We start from the raw sequence: 10,909 nt of genomic DNA, 5'->3' as shown, positions 1-10,909 counted from the left end.
GTGGAGGGAGTACTGTGCTGGGCACTGGCCGGCCGTGAAGCCGATCGACCTGTGAGCGCTCGATCTATAGTCCCAACAGCAAGAGGACAAGAATACGTACGTACCTCATGATGATTCCTCGGCGATCGAGCACGCACGCAATGCAGCTAGCAGCTGCACTGTGTCTCCGGAACGCAACGCCTAGCTATCCGCGGTTTGACTTTGCATCGATTGACTACCGAATTTTAAAAACAACAAGACAGATCAATTGCGCGCGCTTTCTTCTCCCATATATAGGAGTATTAATTTTCACTGTCTCGTCTCATCTCTCCCTCAGACAGGGGCCCTTGTGGCTACATGGATGTGACTGGACCTTGTTTTTTCTAAATATAAGGTTGCTCCCTGATCCATGGGTGCACTCGATCAGCTGCTCTCGTCGCCAGCCAGCCCCATCACTTATGATCTGCTGCGCCTACGAGCAGAACGTCTTTTTCTCTACTCCTCTGAACTCTCTCCTCGGTAAAGAAAATCCACCGTTACCCACCTACGCCGATATAAAGAGGGCTCGCGTGCAGAACAGAGACGCTCTCGATCGATAAAGACTTCAAAATAGATTAAGGTTTTCTTTCGTGACTTACCCCGGTACTCTTCAACTGGCTTAATGCTCAACCTCCAAACTAAAACAAGTTGTTTTTACAACCCCTTTACCAAATGGGCGGCCGCATGGACGCACGGTCTATGGTAGATAGACGAGTTGCAAGCTATTTTTTTCTTTTCTTTTTTCAAAAAAGAGGTTGATCCCGGTCTTTGCCTCTGCATCAAAATGGTTCACATAGCCGCGCTAAAAATGAGAGGAGAGATGTGACAGAGAAAAATGGAGAGAAATGAGAAGGCAGACGGAAAGACAGAACAAACCGGAGAAATAAAGAATGAACTCATGAGGCAAGGACTAATGACATGACACACAAATTCCTCCTTTGGGTCGAGAGTTGTAAATAGATCTGTTTTGAAGCTGGAGGCTCAAGTTTTTAAGTGCATTCAAATATTGTCTTACTCTAAATGGGATAAAAGACAATATAATTAAGTGTAGAGCTTATACTGAAGCCTTTATAACAAGTCGTGGTTCGTCAGCGAAGGACAATGGTTACGTGCTGCCACCGCCCCCAAAGTCGTGGTGGCCCACTTTTTGCCTCTTGCCATATTGGTTGTGGTTTTGCTTCCCCTTCTGCGCCAGCGGCAGTGTCTAGGTATGAGCTATATATGGTGGAGTTGTGTTGTTTGTGTGTTGTCTCTTGTGCTCCTAGGGGAGCTTGTTGGGTTTTTTCCTGACCCTCCGAGGCCTTGTTTGGCCCAGATGAAATTCATGAGACTTTGAGGGAATTTTAGGAATTCTAATTCAAAAATGGACTACAATCCTCAAAATTCCCTAGAAATCCCCCGAAATCGACTTACCAAACAAGACCTAAGGATGGGTCAAGGCAGATATGGCTTATTCCGTGAAGGGTGCTAGGAAGACACTGACTTGACGGGATTCTTCGTCGGTTGCATCCCGTGGGTAGCGACCACCAAGGAGTGCGGGACAAGGCGGGTAATGTTGCGGTGGCCGAAGAAGAACAAATGCAATCATACGGTAGATTTTTCTGGTTAATTGGTAGTAGTTGGGTTCGCACCGCTTGGCGATTTGGAAAATGGGGTGTTTGTTCTTAGTTTTGTAGTGGAGCAAAGAGAAGATAAGAAAATTAAGAATTGAAAACCACACATGGATCTGCTGAAGCACTACTTTTGCAACTTATGAAAAGAACTGAGACGATTTTTAAGAATTAAGGCTATTTTAAGTAATCCGCTCAAGATGCTACTCTTTCCGTTCCATAAATATTGACACGGTTTTAGACTAAACCTAGTTCAAAATCGTGACAATTTTTATGAAACGGAGAGTAGCAAGATACGGAGTACTTGATTAACTAACTGATCGCGAGCACATAGAGAAGATATCGATCGCACCGGCCACCAGCTGTAACTTCGTTGCAGAACTATCTAGCACTGCAAAGCCAGCCAGCTAGCCCTCTAGCCGATCTACTGTCGCTGCTGGCCTGCTAGGCGCCAGCGCGACCAGCTGGTCGTCGGCCGCAGCTACTTTCCTTCTTGCCGCGCCTGCTGGCCTGCATAGCTAGCAATAGCTAAAGTCCTACCTGGACCAGTTTATTACTCATACGTAGTACATGTGTTTTGGTACTGCTCCACTCGCAGCAAGCATGTCATGCATGCGTGCATGGCCGCGTGCGCGCCTTTGCGGTACTGCCTCGACTACTCGTAGCAGGGAATCTCGATTGATCGAGCCAGCAGTACAAAACCGGACGTACAGACGTACGTACGTCGTCCTCGATCGATTATACGCATGCTTGGAAATGTACGTACATAGACTTGTTCCTTTGTTTCTTCCTTCATGGAAGCTAGCTAGCTAGCTACTGCTCCTAGTACTAGCAAGGAAGGCGCTGATGGACCACAAGAATCACGTCACTGATCTGCATGCAGGAGCTCGATCCACACGTATCGAATTGCTTGAAAGATCACACACAATCGAATGAAGATTGTACTCCTGCGTGCCCTGGCTCAGCCTTTGGCTTCCTTTGGCAACTCCCCCCTTTGCAGTGGCAGGAGCTAGGGTGAAAACCTTTTCTCCCGTTCTTTTGTCCTTCTCTTTCGTCTTCTTCCAAGAGCAGGTCCCGTGTAGCTAGACGCGTCCACGCATGCGCTTTTCAGCCGCACCAGTTTATTTTGTTCTTTTTTGCGTTGCAGCGCTTGCAATAATGTGTACTGGTTCAGGCTAGCTAGATCGCTACTAGCTCATCTTTTGCAGCCTTACCGCTTACTAGGTCAATCATGTGGAAGAGCACATTAATACCAGAAGGTGTTCGGATGTAGCAGTAATCCCTCCATTCCTCGATACAACTTATACAACTTGTATAAATTTTTCTTATTTGTTCCATGATACATCTCGTTTTCTCTTAGTATCCGCATCCGGCCAATAGCTACTCACATCCATTTATTATTAACCCAATATGAATGGACATGCACTACAAACGAGAGATGCCTTGATTCAGGTGCACAAATCTATATGAGGTGTATTTTGGAATAGAAGAAGTAGCATTTGTTGATCAATCAAACAGATAAGTGCCAACGGAAAAACCTAATCAATGAAATATTTACCATATGAGCTTATTACCTATATCCTCCTTTCCTAATTGTAAGAACGTCGCCTGCCAAAAGGTCTTACAATTTGGAAACAGAGGAAGTATATTAGTAGAGAAATCTCTTTGGATGAAAACAATTTATACTATTCGTAGTATCAAGTCAGCGAATTGTAAGGCCTTTCTTCATGCACGTTTTTAGAGTAAATTTCACAGAACCACATCTTTTGTGACAGTGTTCTCACAAACCACAGTTGTTGCTAACAGTCTCACAAAATCACAACTCTTGGGGCAGCAAGTCTAAAAAAAATCCTAATCTCGATCATTAGGCGGCTTGATGGTGTTTCTGACAACCCGGGTCCACAAGTCAGTTGCCACGTCAGCCTTCCTGGCCCATCTCCAATGCCACCCGGGCCCACAAGTTAGTTGCCACGTCAGCCTCCCCGACCCGTCTCCAATGCCACGTTGTGGGCTCGGGTCGTCAGAAACACCATCAAGTCGCCTAATCATCGAGATTAGGGTTTTTTGAGACTCCTTACCCCAAGAGTTGTGGTTTTGTGAGACTGTTAGCAACAACTGTGGTTTTGTGAGACCACTGCTAAAAAAGTGTGGTTCTATGAAATTTACTTTTTTTTTCTTCATGCACGTTGCTCTGTGTCTTTTGTGTGGGGCATCCCACAAGATCATCATAGCATGCTCTCAGTCCAAGTCCAAGCCCCCTCCATGAGAAAAAAAAAACACAGAGCACCAAATTTCGGCAGCAACAGAGAGATCAAGGAGAGGTTCAAAAGGCTACATACAGATAGCGCGCGCGGCCGGGAAGATCAGCAAAGTTGGATGCTCTGATCGATCAGATCACTAGATCCTTTAAAAAAAAAAAGATCACTTGATCAATGACAGCACAATGCTTCACCTGGTGGACCATGCATGCGCTCGTTGGTCCATATTCTTATTCTTCATCTCATTGCATTATCGCCATGATCGATGCAAGCTTCCCCAAATGGCTCCCCTACTGGAATCATAGAGTCGGGTGGGCCGGGGCTCACTGCCTTTTCCGGTTGTCTACTCTAGTTTCTTGAGGCTTTTTTTTTACATCGCAGTCACTTTTTTTGTAAGAGTCTATGATCAACATCAAACTATCCTTGTTCCAAATGATAGGACCGCACCGTTTTCAAACTTGAGTTTGCAAAAATGACTTGCAACCGAGAATATACGCATATTGAAAAACAATAATTCCCGTACTGTCCCGATACAAGCATGCATGGCCATGCATGCAGAGGAATTGAATTGAACATGCGTATTGATGGCATATACTGTCGACCTTTTTAGCCTGGGAGTGAGTGAGTATTGTCTGCAGCCTAACAATTAATGCGCACAAACACATCTGCAATATGCATATATGATCATAATTATACAGGCTGCGGGGTCAAGTCGTACTACTAAAGCAGCAGCTCTGAGAGAGAGGCCGGCTGGGTACAATTACATCCACAGGAAGCAGCAGCATGTATGAGAATGATGGCCCTTGATTTGTGCTGCTGCGTGCCCTCTCATTCATGCATGCCCCAGCAGCCTGCACCGCGCACTGCAAGTCTGCACTGCGTCTGCATGCAACCTGCAAATCATCTCCGTTCTGCACAGTGATAATGTACACAGCCAGCGGTACAAACACCCACAAAACAACAACAACCATGCAGAGATGAGATCGAGGCATGCATGCATGCATTGCAGAGGAGCTCCTCAAGGCCATTTATAATGCACCTGGCAATCTACATGCCACTAGATTACGAGAATATAATGTACGTACTGTGCATATCGATCAGCATATATATGCCATTGATTGCATATGTGCTATGTAGGACTAGTGCTAGACTGGGTCGATCGACCTGCTCTGCAATGATGGTTCTACGACTAGTACGTACGCGTGTGATCTCGACTCTGCAAAATGGTGGGTCGATAGCTTGTGTGAGTAGCATCCACAGTGTCTTGAGTGCATGCATTGATGCGTGGATATATCACGATGGCAGAAAAAGATGTAGAGGGGCGCCGGGAGAGGAAGCGAGATAGGTAGACCGCTCGAGCAGTGAAAAGACGTGGCAGGACTTTGATCGGTCGCCTTCGCGGCTTTCCATATCATATGCTTCGATCTAACGTACGTACGTACTAGTACTAGCTAGCTACACGAATATACATGCTGATTAAGCAACCAGCTAGCAAGATAAATTTATCTCTACGGAAAAAAAGCTAGCTAGGTATAGTACATGCATGCATGTGCATGCCTAATGATCTAATCAAGTATGCCTACGTAAAGCTTTGTCTCTACCTGGGCGTCGCCACCCGGTACATAGAGACGATGGTTTTTTTTACTTTTATACGCACCTTCAATTAATAATTCATAAAATAGTTCCTTGTAGGATTTTTTTTATGGATCTTCCATGTTCAATTGTGACATTAAAATGGGGTCAAAGCTATTCGAATGAGTTGATTTATGATCGATACCAATTTGAAAATCTCAGTGAAATCATCGAAAAAATAGTGATATTTAATTAAACATTTCTCATTTATGTTTTCATTCTGGTTTTACTAAGATTTCAATTCGGTTTCACTAAAACATTTCTGCAATTTCATTGAATTTCAGTAACTTGAGGAAGGGTGCCATGGAAGCCTGTCCATGAGGCCTCATACGTAGAATTTATTTCCCGTGTTAATTAAAGTGATCTCGATTTTCAGAGTCCCTAGCTATTTTACCTTTACCAGGGGCATGCGTGCGAACCATGCAGCTACCAATTTAGTTTGGTCAATATGCAATCGATGGAAAATGGATGGGCAAGAAGGCACCGCATGACATAACAATCCCAACCAGTAATCATATACAGTACAAAACTCAAAGTCGCACCATAAGTATACGTACATTGTCGTTGAAGGAAAGGCGTGGGCCAAAATTTGAGGCATCCATCAATACATCTATATATGCTGTTACTGTTAGCTACTGAAGTAGAAAGTAGAAACACGGCACATGGATGCACAAAATTAATTTCTCGTAGTTCTTACGAACCCATGCGTACGTACGTTCATGGTGTCGGTAGGCTGAAAAGGAAAAAAGGGGAGAGAGAGAACTCAACAGCTTCACGATGAGATCGAGAGGGAGAGGGCAGAAAGCGAGCAATTGTCTGCGTGCTGCTGGCTAAGTGGCGTGTAGGCCCAACATGTGAGCCGTGGGCCGGGGTATACTGAATACCCGGAGTCCGCACGCGCGCTCAGGTGGTGGGTGTGGGCCCGATTTCCCCAAACCCATGCAGACATGAGTGGGCCAGACGTGCATGAGGGGAATATATTTTTTTCTGGCGTCCCCTCCCTGAGATCTATCTTCAATTCTTCGTCCCCCACCTTCACGTACTCTCCTCCTCGTTCTCCTCACCGGCGCTGGGCGCTGCGCCTGCGGCTCATTCTGGCTAGTACCTGGTTGGGGAGTTCCACCATTGACATGCATGCAGCAGCTCGCTTAGGGCCGGGCGCTTTGCAGTTGCAGCTGCAGGCCAGCTTTCATCAAGTCCATGGAGAATGAATGAATGAATGCACCAGACACAGGACGTACCGCGCGCTGATTAATTAATTACTCTCCTAGGTAGGACCACTTTTCGTCGTCATGTTTCGTACATTCACCGAAAGCACGTACGGCAACGCAGACCAATTAAGAGAGTACTCTATGTGAGTGCGCCGTGTGTGAGTTGGGTCAGGGCCTCAGGCTCGTTCGGATTAGGTTCACCCCAATGCAATTGAAGCTAACAAACATTATGTTTACTTTCTCACTACGTCCCATGCTAAGTGACGTTCCATTACATGTATCTAGACGCTTTTTGATCTAGATACATTCATATTTGGATAAATTTGAATCATATTAAGGAATATTAAACTGGTTTCAGACGCACTCGATCGAAGGGATCTCCTCTATTTTTCAAAAAATAATTGCTAATCACACTGTTCACTTGTAAATGATGAATGTGGCCCCTGGTGGCTTGTGGGTGACACGTTGTACGTACACTTACTCAGAGTCAGATGGAGGCACCTACAAATGGAACATTAATGTAAGGTGGGCTTGAAATTCTAGATTAATTATGTGTGGTAGACTGGTAGGGCTTTGTATGCCCCGATTCTTAACCGTACCTGTCACGCATGCATGCATGCGGGAGAACAATGCTGTCATCTTTAACTTACTATATGAACCCTAGGATTAGTGTTGGGGCATTGCCTTTTTGCTAGTTTTAATATATGAACCCATGCATGCATCTTTTTCTGGTTTTTGCATGTATGCTGCCTATAGACTATAGTTAATCAATTAATTTACTAGCTAGTACCATTAGCTACAAGGTTGCAACGCGTGCAGATCGTGTCGCGGGGCTTTGTAGATCGAGGAGACGTACACTGACTCGGAGTAAAAAGTTCTATGCATGTTGCATGCAAAGCATCTTAACCAAATTACTAATTAATACTGCTTAAAACCCTTACACGCATCACAGTACGGCCGGTGAAACAGCCATCATGTCTATCATTTCCTAATCTCGCGTGACAGAGTACACAAAAAAGGACACGGCTAGGGTGAATAAAATAAATAAAGAGCTAGCAGTTGTAGTAATTCCCCACTTGCATGCATGCAACTGTCTTAAAGATAAAGTGAGATTTCTTCACTTTTATTTTGCTCTCATGTTGATATTTACCTTGTGCATGCATGCATGAGTGCGTGTGTGATAGCATATCACTCTCTCCTATTAGCACGAGTGTTGCTTCTACGTACGTCTATATATGAACTTTGATATATCCCTGGAAGTTAGTGCACAAAACTTGTTATTACTAGCCCATAACGGAAACAAAAAGGAACACTCATGGCCCCTCTGGGAGGAAGAGGAGGGACAAGAAGAATATATTTGTAAAGGTGCTCCAAAAGCTAGGGCTCTTAACCCTGATTAATTATGCAAAGGACATAATGATGAGGTGTAGTGATGGTTTGAACTAGAAGCATACTGCCTGGCTACATGCATGCAGCATGCATGCAGAGGAGAAAGAAAGGAGGGAATATTTGGGGGCCAGTGGCATTCATGCATGCATGTCCCTGATCAGTTCGCTTCATCTATATTTCTGTGTCACAGCAGGTCATCAGGTGTATATTTATTTGGTAGGTGACAAGTATGGTACGTTTACAAGCAGTGCTAACACAACTAGCAAGGGATGAAATGGGGCAAAATTCTAAAGAAAACACATCATTGTATGCTTTTCATAGGAATGTGCGGGCTTTTGTATGCATGGTGAAAGCTATGAGTATGGACACAATAGAGCTTTCTATAGTTCTATAAGCTCTTAGTGTTCCATATTATTAGCATCTTATGTGTCTCTCCAACAGATTGAGATTGGTGTGATGGGTCATCCAAAATATAAGACATGCATGCATGATCGACCTTTTATGGTCTCCAATACACAAATTTGAGTGTATATGCAAAAACAAATTAGTAAAAGGAAATAATTACATGCATAAAAATATTATGCAAAATAAATACAATAATATTATTCTTATATGTGTAATACATATACTTTGACATATAAAACCCCGGGAAATGCATATTGGCCGGTATGGGTAACGGCTTGCACTGGGAGAGACGTTGCAAAATCCGCACTCATACTACCCCTGAATATAAGATATTGGAGCTTTGTCCTAGCCTAAGTCAGATTTCTTAAATTTTGACCATGTTTATTAAAAATGTAACTAACATATACAATATCTAATTAAGTATACTATACGTAAACATATATATGATCACTACTACAGAAAACCCTATCCGTGATCCCCTCCAATGGCGGTTAAAACGGACCAAAAAACACACCGCCACTGAAGGCCTCTTGAGGCATCCACGAGCGCCACAGGTGACGGTGAATATTGTCCCGAAACAAGTCACCGCCACTGGTGGTCCATCACCAGTGGCGGTGTTTGTCACCGTCACTGTAAATCCATGGAAACCCTAACAACCACCAGTGGCGGCCGTAAAAAAGACCCGCCACTTGTAGGCCACGCGATACATGATGGTACTACTCAGTCTTAGTGACCTTTCCTGAACCCCTTAAGCACCGCCCGATCATTCGTTTAGAACTCAACCGAACGGGGAACGCACTGAGCACCGAGTAGTAACCATCGGTAAGTGGAGTGGCAGAATCCCTTTTATGCTGGTCGGAACTCATGTAAACTACCGAGGTGGGACTAAAGAGGGGAAACTTGTGGGAGAGCACTAGTGGCGGGCCTCAGGTTTCCCGCCATTGCGCCTCCAGTGGCGGTTTATTTTTCCGCCCACCGTTGGAGGTCACCAGTGGCGGTTTATCCGTACACCCGCCACTCGTGACCTTCCTATATATAAGTACTGTGCGAGCCCGAAACTGTTCGAGCTCGCGCGTCTGTCTTGGACCAGCTGCAGCTCTGCTCCTCACCGGCGGTGAAGCCCTGCCAAAATTGATGGCGGCGGCTCGAAGGTAGCTCTCCCCCCCCCACATCTCCTTCTTCTTTCTCTCCCTTTTTCCTTCGCTTCTTCTTCTTCTTCTTCTTCTTCTTCTTCAATTTGGCCAAAAAGCCATTAATTGCGCGGTGGCCGGTGGTGGCAAATCCGGCCCCGATCTCTCTTCGGCGGCTCTCCCGGGCTGCTCCTGCTGTCTCTGGAGCTCCCCCTCCCCCTAGCGAGGGCCCTCCCTCCCGGATCCCTCTCTCTCTCTCTTTAATTTTGCTCCGATGAGCTCCCTCTCTCTAGCTCTCTCTCTCTCTAGCTCTCTCTCTCTCTCTAGCTCTCTCTCTCTCTCTGTAGCTCTCTCTCTAGCTACTTATGGGGGAGCTTAGCCCCTGGGGGTTAGCCCAAGGGTTAAGCTTAACCTCGGGACCGGTGTACGTGCATGTTAAGCATATTAAATGTGTGTTGACAACGGTCTTCGTGCCGTGTATTTCTTATGTGATGTGATACCGGCCGTCGTGCCGATGTGGGTGGGGGTAATTTGTTTTTGATGCAGGCATCAAATTTTGTAGTGCAAAATTCTATTTTTTTAGCAAAAGTCATGCAGAAATTTTCCATTTTTGTCGATCAAGCTGATTTGTTTATTTTAAAAAAAATTGTGTTGTAGCTCGATGGGCCGTGGTTGGATGTACGAGGACAGGTTACGTGTTGAGTGGATAGAGCGGCTGAAGACTTTTGTCGATGCTGGCATGGAAGATATGCATAGGAAAGGGGGTGATAAGATGTGTTGTCCCTGTGCGAGATGTCGGAACAGCAAGCTGTACAAGCCAGAGGATGTCGAGATGCACTTGCTCATGCGAGGATTTGTGTCTGGTTATTCAAGGTGGACTTCTCACGGGGAGGATGGCATTGAAGTCGATGATGGCATTGAGATGGAAAACATGGAGTTTGACGACCAGCCTGGTGAAGAAGCATACCGTGGCCAGGATCCAGTACAGTAGGATGGTTGAAATGCTGGACGATCAGCATCTGCAGAATCAGTTGGATGACCCCGAGGATGAGAGGGTGTCCCGTAAGTTCGAGAAGCTGAGGGAGGATGCCGAGGCACCGTTATATGAAAATGCCGGCGTGGATAACAGTGTGCTAGAAGTAACGCTCGAGGTTTTGCGTATAAAGGCAAAATACAACATCGTGAACTCGGGATTCACGGAGATTCTTAGTTACCTACATACGGTACTTCCTCCGGGCAACAAGTTGCCTAAGAGC

This window comes from Brachypodium distachyon, chromosome 5, assembly GCF_000005505.3.
Source record: "Brachypodium distachyon strain Bd21 chromosome 5, Brachypodium_distachyon_v3.0, whole genome shotgun sequence".
NCBI lineage: Eukaryota > Viridiplantae > Streptophyta > Magnoliopsida > Poales > Poaceae > Brachypodium > Brachypodium distachyon.
This window is presented reverse-complemented; position numbering follows the sequence as displayed.